The sequence below is a fragment of the Phaseolus vulgaris genome, chromosome 5 (genome assembly GCF_051622355.1).
Source record: "Phaseolus vulgaris cultivar YP4 chromosome 5, ASM5162235v1, whole genome shotgun sequence".
Lineage (NCBI taxonomy): Eukaryota > Viridiplantae > Streptophyta > Magnoliopsida > Fabales > Fabaceae > Phaseolus > Phaseolus vulgaris.
Genome location: NC_143502.1, coordinates 20,488,325 through 20,499,024, shown reverse-complemented (window position 1 = coordinate 20,499,024; position 10,700 = coordinate 20,488,325).

The following is a 10,700-nucleotide window of genomic DNA, read 5'->3' as shown; positions in this document are numbered from 1 at the left end:
ATCAAGAAGGAAACCTGGGTCCGCTTCCAGAAGAGGCATTTCCAGGAGGAGGCGTTCAATCTAGTCAATCGGCAGGAGAGTAAACCGGCAAGAACATTTGGCGCCCATCGTGGGGCCCGCTAAAACTTGATCCCAAAACATTCTGGTTCAAGTTTGCAGACGAAGATGAGGAATACGTTGCAAGTACCATCGTGACAATAAGGAGGTGAGGCTTCTACACTGTAGCAGCTTATGGAGACCATTAGGAATCTCTAAGAGGCCAACGAACAGTCCAGACAGGAGCAAGAAAGAGTATGAGAAGAGTTACGCAAAAGCAATGAAGATTTGCGTAGAGACCAACAACAGCGAGATCGGCATATCCCGAGAGGGCGAGATTCAAACCCGCCTGAGAGAGACTACCCCAAGCCTTTCTCACAGGCTATCACGGACGAGCCAGTACTCGCAGATTACGTGACACCTAAGATCACTTTCACCAGAGTAGAAGACCCTGAAAGTCATCTTACTACGTTTAATGTCCAAATGATCATCTCGAGTGGGTCAGACGCAGTGAGGTGCAAGATGTTCATGGGCACTTTCGCGGGTACGATGATACAGTGGTTCAATGGACTCCCAAACGACCATATTACCTCTTTTACACAGTTTGCTAGACTGTTCCGAGAGTAGTTTTATGCCAACCGGGTTAAACCCCCAGTCCTATATGACCTCCTCAATGTGCGCCAGAGGAAAGGGGAGACGTTGAAGGATTATCTGAACCAATTTTGGGCTCTCACTATGAGACTCCGAACTCATGATGAGAACGTCATGGTGTCTGCCTTTGAGCAAGGAGTCGCTCCAGGACCGTGTTGCGATTCCCTCATCAGAAATCCGGCAGAGGCTTTCTCTGAAATCAGACGAAGGGCAGTAGCCCACATTAATGTTGAAGAAGCAGTGGTGGCTAGAAACAATGCTTCACATTCTTGGCTGGCTAAGCCGAGGGAGGCTAGCAAAGCTTCCCGGCCTTTGAGCGTTAATAAGGCCTCAACCGGGAGGAAGGCAGAAGTCAAACATGCCCCTTACAGGAAGGGTGAGCTCAAGGCAATAGGCAAAGAAGAGGACTCAGTCCCAAGTTCCGCATATCGTACAAGGAATCGATAAGCATATATATAGTGGCCAAAAAGTTGAGGTTGCCCCAAAAACATGGTGATATTTCTTCTAAGTCTAACTCCCCTTCCCCTTCAAAAATCCCTAGTGATAGTGAATGTGAGATACCTTGTGAAGGTGACTTATTGGTAATATGTGGCAAGTACAAAAGTAGTGGAGAAGTTTGGATTACCCACTATCTCTCATACAAAGCCCTATGAACTACAATGGCTCAGTGTCGAAGGAGAAATCATGGTTAATAAACAAGTTCTCATAACTTTTGCTATAAGAAAGTATATAGATATGACTTTATGTGATGTTGTGTCAATCGAAGCAACACATATTCTTTTGGGAAGGTCATGACAATATGATAAACAAGTTCTACATGATGGCCTAACCAACAAAATGACTTTTACCTTCCAAGGGCACAAGATTATCTTATAACCTCTCTCTCCCAAAGAGGTTCATGACGACCAACTAAAAATGAAAATAAAAAGAGAAAATGAAAAATAGAAAGAAAGAAAAGATAAACCGAGTCACACCATATCATCTTCCACCACTGAATCAATCATTGGGGGGGAGGGAGGGGGGAGTAGTAAGTGAACATGGTGATCTTTCTTCTAAGTCTAATTCCCCTTCCCCTTCAAAATTCCCTAGTGATAATGAATGTGAGAGACCTTGTGAAAGTGACTTATTGGTAATATGTGGCAAGTACAAAAGTAGTGGAGAAGCTTGGCTTACCCATTATCTCTCATACAAAGCCCTAGAAACTACAATGGCTTAGTGTCGAAGGAGAAATCATGGTTAATAAACAAGTTCTCATAACTTTTGCTATAAGAAAGTATAAAGATAAGGTTTTATATGATGTTGTGTCAATGGAAGCAACACATATTCTTTTAGGAAGGCCATCGCAATATGATAGACAAGTTCTACATGATGGCCTAACCAACAAAATGACTTTTACCTTCCAAGGGCACAGGGTTATCTTAAAACCTCTCCCTCCCAAAGAGGTTCAAGAGGACCAACTAAAAATGAAAATAAAAAGAGAAAATGAAAAAGAGAAAGAAAGAAAAGATAAACCGAGTCACACCATATCATCTTCCACCACTGAATCAATCATTGAGGGGGAGGGGGGGGGGAAGTAGTAAGTGAACATGGTGATCTTTCTTCTATGTCTAACTCCCCTTCCCCTTCAAAAATCCCTAGTGATAATGAATGTGAGATACCTTGTGAAGGTGACTTATTGGTAATATGTGGCAAGTACAAAAGTAGTGGAGAAGTTTGGCTTACCCACTATCTCTCATACAAAGCCCTATGGACTACAATGGCTCAGTGTCGAAGGAGAAATCATGGTTAATAAACAAGTTCTCATAACTTTTGCTATAAGAAAGTATATAGATATGACTTTATGTGATGTTGTGTCAATGGAAGCAACACATATTCTTTTGCGAAGGTCATGACAATATGATAAACAAGTTCTACATGATGGCCTAACCAACAAAATGACTTTTACCTTCAAAGGGCACAAGCTTTTCTTAAAACCTCTCTCTCCCAAAGAGGTTCTTGAGGACCACCTAAAAATGAAAATAAAAAGTGAAAATGAAAAATAGAAAGAAAGAAAAGATAAACCGAGTCACACCATATCATCTTCCACCACTGAATCAATCATTGGGGGGGAGGGAGGGGGGAGTAGTAAGTGAACGTGGTGATCTCTCTTCTAAGTCTAATTCCCCTTCCCCTTCAAAAATCCCAAGTGATAATGAATGTGAGAGACCTTGTGAAAGTGACTTATTGGTAATATGTGGCAAGTACAAAAGTAGTGGAGAAGCTTGGCTTACCCACTATCTCTCATACAAAGCCCTAGAAACTACAATGGCTTAGTGTCGAAGGAGAAATCATGGTTAATAAACAAGTTCTCATAAATTTTGCTATAAGAAAGTATAAAGATAAGGTTTTATATGATGTTGTGTCAATGGAAGCAACACATATTCTTTTGGGAAGGCCATCGCAATATGATAGACAAGTTCTACATGATGGCCTAACCAACAAAATGACTTTTACCTTCCAAGGGCACAGGGTTATCTTAAAACCTCTCTCTCCCAAAGAGGTTCATGAGGACCACCTAAAAATGAAAATAAAAAGAGAAAATGAAAAAGAGAAAGAAAGAAAAGATAAACCGAGTCACACCATATCATCTTCCACCACTGAATCAATCATTGAGGGGGAGGGGGGGGGGGGGGCGAAGTAGTAAGTGAACATGGTGATCTTTCTTCTAAGTCTAACTCCCCTTCCCCTTCAAAAATCCCTAGTGATAATGAATGTGAGATACCTTGTGAAGGTGACTTATTGGTAATATGTGGCAAGTACAAAAGTAGTGGAGAAGTTTGGCTTACCCACTATCTCTCATACAAAGCCCTATGAACTACAATGGCTCAGTGTCGAAGGAGAAATCATGGTTAATAAACAAGTTCTCATAACTTTTGCTATAAGAAAGTATATAGATATGACTTTATGTGATGTTGTGTCAATGGAAGCAACACATATTCTTTTGCGAAGGTCATGACAATATGATAAACAAGTTCTACATGATGGCCTAACCAACAAAATGACTTTTACCTTCAAAGGGCACAAGGTTTTCTTAAAACCTCTCTCTCCCAAAGAGGTTCATGAGGACCACCTAAAAATGAAAATAAAAAGTGAAAATGAAAAATAGAAAGAAAGAAAAGATAAACCGAGTCACACCATATCATCTTCCACCACTGAATCAATCATTGGGGGGGAGGGAGGGGGGAGTAGTAAGTGAACATGGTGATCTTTCTTCTAAGTCTAATTCCCCTTCCCCTTCAAAAATCCCTAGTGATAATGAATGTGAGAGACCTTGTGAAAGTGACTTATTGGTAATATGTGGCAAGTACAAAAGTAGTGGAGAAGCTTGGTTTACCCACTATCTCTCATACAAAGCCCTAGAAACTACAATGGCTTAGTGTCGAAGGAGAAATCATGGTTAATAAACAAGTTCTCATAACTTTTGCTATAAGAAAGTATAAAGATAAGGTTTTATGTGATGTTGTGTCAATGGAAGCGACACATATTCTTTTGGGAAGGCCATGACAATATGATAAACAAGTTCTACATGATGGCCTAACCAACAAAATGACTTTTACCTTCCAAGGGCACAAGGTTATCTTAAAACCTCTCTCTCCCAAAGAGGTTCATGAGGACCAACTAAAAATGAAAATAAAAAGAGAAAATGAAAAAGAGAAAGAAAGAAAAGATAAACCGAATCACACCATATCATCTTCCACCACTGAATCAATCATTGTATTTTGCCAGTATATATTAAAAAAAACATATTTCACCCTAAATTATTTTAAGCCAACATCACTTATTTTTAATCTTAAATCAACTATGAGGAATAACATTTAGATAATTCTATAAAATATTTAAATTTAAATATAATTTTAATCCCTATAAAATGAGTGATGTTTTTTTTATTTTAGTCGCTATAATTTTTTTGCTAAATTTTCATTCCCTTGTTAATTGAAATTATTATTTTTAGTTCTTATGAAATATATGAATTTTAGTTTATTTTTTATAAATAAAATTCGTTGTTTTTCTTACAAAATTTAAAATGATTATTTTTTTATCATTAACATTTATGTTAGATAAATAAGTAACATATATTTTGTTGTTTTTAAAGAGGCTAGTAACTGAAATTATATCACAGTACTTTTAAAGAGTGATACATAATATTAGAGATAAAAGAAATCAATTTTAGAGATACTAAAATTAAAGAGTTTATTTTACAAGGATCAAAATAAAATAATAAAAAAAACTTGCTCATTTATAGGGATTAAAATCATATTTTAGTTTTGGGTTTTGTTCAAATGTTATCACAATAAAGAATTGAAAATGAATAAAAAATCATTAAAACATATACTTTGACAAAAAATATTTAAGCGGTTACAAATTTAATTGATATTTCACTTTATTGATATTTTAAAACATATGTCTAACATTTTTTATTTTCTAACAGAAAACAAAATTTAAATGATAAACCAATTATTACAAAATATATTTAAATAGTTATTATCAATTAATATTTTGATTCTAGGTTACGAGTAGAAAAATAACGAATAAGGAACGAGCTAATTTAAGAATAATACATGTTAGCATGGTTTTAACCTATCAGATATAACATAATACCTTTGAAAAATAATTAAGCTAATGAAACATGTGCTGGTTATTGGTCGCTTCTCGATAGCAATTTTGAGACTGCTCGACTCTAGAGTGGGGAAACAACTTGATTGTTGGGTTTGGATGAAACTTGCATAAATGGTATTTTTCAAGGATGGACCCAAGGCACGCAGAGGGTCGTTATGTAAATAAATCAATGTACGTGTGCTTATAAATATATTATAAATATATTTGGAGTGATGAATATAATATTTATTATTATTGTGTATATTTGTTATTATTACAGATATTTATTATCATCGTATATTTGATATTATTATACTTGTTATTATTACGTGGTAATATTTTTTTTTTTGCATGCTTGTTGCACGTGGCTAGTTGCTAGTAACCCTAAGAAGATGGGGAGATGCATTGATAACTAGTGGGCTTGCGGATAGCACTGGAAGAATGTTAGTGTCCGTGGCATGCGGTTTTCTGCTAAAAATAAAAGTTAATATGATTATTTTGAGTTAAGATTTGCTTATCTACAGGGAAAGTAGTTGCATTTTGCGTGTGCGGTGATAAAAGGCGATGAAGTCTCCTTGTAAAGGTACGTTGTTTTTGCACACTAGACTGAAAACTGTTTACTTTTGGTGAACCCTAGCTGACTTGATCGTCGGAGTGTAATCAACAGGTAGGGCGCCCTCTATCCCAACAGAGCCTTATTCTAGCATCAAGAAGGAAACCTGGGTCCGCTTCCAGAAGAGGCATTTCCAGGAGGAGGCGTTCAATCTAGTCAATCGGCAGGAGAGTAAACCGGCAAGAACATTTGGCGCCCATCGTGGGGCCTGCTAAAACTTGATCCCAAAACATTCTGGTTCAAGTTTGCAGACGAAGATGAGGAATACGTTGCAAGTACCATCGTGACAAGAAGGAGGTGAGGCTTCTACACTATAGCAGCTTATGGAGACCATTAGGAATCTCTAAGAGACCAACGAACAGTCGAGACAGGAGCAAGAAAGAGTATGAGAAGAGTTACGCAAAAGCAATGAAGATTTGCGTAGGGACCAACAACAGCAAGATCGGCATATCCCGAGAGGGCGAGATTCAAACCCGCCTGAGAGAGACTACCCCAAGCCTTTCTCACGGGCTATCACGGACGAGCTAGTACTCGCAGATTACGTGACACCTATGATCACTTTCACAAGAGTAGAAGACCCTGAAAGTCATCTTACTACGTTTAATGTCCAAATGATCATCTCGAGTGGGTCAGAAGCAGTGAGGTGCAAGATGTTCATGGGCACTTTCGCGGGTACGATGATACAGTGGTTCAATGGACTCCCAGACGACCATATTACCTCTTTTACACAGTTTGCTAGACTGTTCCGAGAGTAGTTTTATGCCAACCGGGTTAAACCCCCAGTCCTATATGACCTCCTCAATGTGCGCCAGAGGAAAGGGGAGACGTTGAAGGATTATTTGAACCGATTTTGGGCTCTCACTATGAGACTCCGAACTCATGATGAGAACGTCATGGTGTCCGCCTTTGAGCAAGGAGTCGCTCCAGGACCGTGTTACGATTCCCTCATCACAAATCCGGTAGAGGCTTTCTCTGAAATCAGACGAAGGGCAGTAGCCCACATTAATGTTGAAGAAGTAGTGGTGGCTAGAAAGAATGGTTCACATTCTCGGCTGGCTAAGCCGAAGGAGGCTAGCAAAGCTTCCTGGCCTTTGAGGGTTAATAAGGCCTCAGCCGGGAGGAAGGCAGAAGTGAAACATGCCCCTTACAGGAAGGGTGAGCTCAAGGCAATAGGCAAAGAAGAGGACTCAGTCCCAAGTTCCGCATATCGTACAAGGAATCGATAAGCATATCTATATGGGCCAAAAAGTTGAGGTTCCCCCAAAAGGCTTATAGAAATTTGGGGGGAAGAAAGGATATTTGGTGTGAATTCCACAGGGGGTTCGGGCACGATATTGAGCGGTGTATGGCCCTGGGCTACCAGTTGGTCGAGCTGTTGAAAAAAGGTTTCTTAAAGGAATACCTTGAAGCCTATCAAAGTGATCCACAGGGGGAATTTGTCCTACGCGACCAGGTGCACGAGGTCCCAATGCACGCCGAGTTAAATACGATCTCGAGCGGGTTTTATGGGGGAGACAGTACAATCATCAAGATGATACGCTAGAGCTAGATCTCTACTTCACGAAGGCTGACTTGGTAGGTAAAGTCCCTCACAACGAGGACCCGATAGTGATATCCGTTGTTATGGTGGGGAGAAAGGTGCATCTGGTTCTCATTGACCAGGGAAGCTCGACAGATGTGCTGTTTTGGTCCACGTTTGTCAATCTATGGTTGGTTTCGTAGGGGACCAAGTGGAGGTTCGGGGCTATATCGATTTGAGGACGACCTTCTGAGATGAGGAAGCAGCCAAAACTATCGTCATCAGATATGTTGTGGTTTACACTCCCTCTGCTTATAACCTGTTGTTACGAAGGCCCTCGTTGAACAGGTTAGGAGCGGTGGCTTCTACGAAACACATGAAAATGAAGCTACCATCCCTCGAGGGAAAGGTGATTACGATAAAGTCCAACCAGAAGGTTGCTCGAAAGTGTTATGAGTAGCCTGAAGAATAGAACGAGTTTTAATTTTGCCACCATTTCTCATGAGGGAAAGGTGACCGAGGTCCTAGAACTTGAGATAGACCATAAACAACGACCGGGACCAGTTGGTAATGTTCAGAAACGATAAATTGAAGGAAATTTGTTCAAGCTCGGTGCCTCGTTAGGTCGGGAGTTGCAAAACCAAATAGTTGGGGTGATAGCCAAGCACCTGGACGTGTTCGCATGGTCCTTCGCTGACATGCCTGGGATAGACCTTGACTTCCTATGTCACAGATTCACTATGGATAGCAGGGTTCGACCGGTAGTGCAGAGGAAGAGGAAATTTAATGAAGAGAGACGCCTAATTATTAAGACGGAGACTCAGAAGTTGTTCAATGCCGACCATATCCGAGAGATCCAGTACCCTGAATGGTTAGCAAACGTGGTGCTAGTTCAGAAGGCCAACGACAAATGAAGGATGTGCTTCGACTTCACGGACCTGAACAAAGCATGTCCGAAAGACTTTTACCCACTCCCGAGCATCGATTCCTTGGTAAACAGTGCCTCGGGTTGCCAACTACTGAGTTTCTTGGATGCCTTATCGGGGTACAATCAGATCCGGATGCAGCCAAATGATGAGAACAAGACTGCTTTCATGATAGATCTCGCTAGCTATTGCTACAAGGTCATGCCCTTTGGCCTAAAAAATGCTGACGCTACTTACCTGCGATTGATGGACAGGATTCTCGCCCCCTTGCTCAGGCGAAATGTGCAGGCGTACGTAGACGGCATGGTCGTTACCTCCAAGGAGAAAGAGCAGCATGTGACGGATCTTGAGGAGCTCTTCGCGACCATAGCCAAGTATAACCTGAACTTAAACCCTGAAAAATGTGTGTTCGGGGTGGAGGCAGGGAAGTTCCTTGGATTTATGTTAACCGAGAGAGGCATAGAAGCTAACCCTAACAACTGTGCCGCCATCATCGAAATGAGGAGCCTTGCCACCGTCAAAGAAGTCCAACAGCTAACTGGACAGATGGCAACTCTCTCTCGTTTCCTATCAACCAGTGGAGACAAGGGTTATCCATATTTCCAATGCCTAAAGAAGAACAATCGCTTTGTGTGGACTTCCGAGTGTGAGGAAGCTTTCGTCCCGTTGAAGGAGTATTTAGCCAGCCCTTCCTTTCTCGGTAATCCAATGGAGGGTGTTCCTCTCCGCCTGTATTTTTCTATCACATACCGGGCGATTAGCTCAGTGATAGTGCAGGACCAGGACTAGGTTCAAAAGCCAATTTACTTCATCAGCAAGGTGCTACAGGGGCTTGAGGAACGTTACCAAGCGATTGAGAAAGTTGCACTAGCGGTAGTATTCACAGCTAGGAGATTACGCACTATTTTCACAGTTTCACTGTGATAGTGATGACTAACCTACCCATCCATAAGGTTTTATAGAAGCCTGACATAGCAGGGCGCATTGATGGGTTGTTACCAAATGATGGGTTGTTCTTCTTGGAGATTTGAAAGGGTGGCGGAAGCAAATGGATGTGATGGATCAAGGAGGGCTCATATAGAGCTATGGGTTCCTTGTAGGTGCATGAAAGGTATGGAGAGTGATTGGTTGGGCCATATCACTTGGAGAAAGGTGGAGGTGAAGATCAAAGTGTTTAACCTAGAGAGACTAGACAAGGGAGTAGAAGCTTGCAATATTTGGCAGCAATTTACTCATAAAATTGATCTTATTAAAACATGAGCCAAGCACCCCATTATAAAGGTTCAAGTGCCTTGGAGAACAAGGAGCAAGGGTAGGAAGGGGAATACACAAAAGAGCGGCTGCTAGGGTTTTGACTAAAGTCAATGTCGCACCCTAGGAACAAAGTTCTAGAAGCTAGGTTAAATTCTTACCCTAAAAGGCTTTACTCAAGCTACAATGATAAGCACACCCCCCCCCCCATTATGCTAAAGGAACCCTATTCTACTGAAATTACAAATAAAGAAACTAGCTCTCATGGCTTGGGCTTTACTTCTTGTGGTCCTCTTTGAACATATAAAGAAACATTTCTCTGCCATCAGTAGTATAAAGATGAGGTCTATGAGCAAGCATATGCTAAGTCTGAGGCGCTGAAAAGAAGGGTTGAGTTGAAATAAAAAACCAAGGTCAGACCTAAGCAGTTCTAGGTGGCCGATTTGGTAATGCGAAAAGCTCATCCTTATAAGTTGGAAAATAAGTTGCCTCCAAGGTGGACAAGATCGTTTCGCGTGGTTGAAGTGCTCGGAAACGGCGCGTACAAGTTAGAAACCTTGGAGGGAGGACCTATTCCTCGGACATGGAACGTTGTAACCTCAAGTTTTATTTCAGTTAATTCATCTAATATTTGTTGTTGAACAATACAATGTTAAAGGGTGATGCTCTTTTTCCCTAGAAAAGGATTTTTTAACGAGGTCACCTAATAAAAAAGTTGGTTATGATGCACTGTTGCTTTATTTTGTCTTTGTCGTTTGATTGTGATGCATGGTGCGACGACCTTTCTCGGAGAAGTTCTCTGAGAAAATGGTCGTGTGAGCGATTAATTACCATTGGCAAATAAATCGACCTTCCTCGTGAAGTCGAACAGCGGGTAAAGTTGCATAGATGCCTCATCCAGACCAACACAAAATAAGTCGGGCTAACTCGGTGTGAAAGTGATCACTCGGGTCTAGGCGCTTTGTGGGATGAGTAAAGTTGCACCAATAAATCACTTGACCCAGTATAGGGTAAGTCAGGCTAGCTCGGTGTGAAAGTAATCACCCAAGTCTAGGCGCTCTGTGGGGTA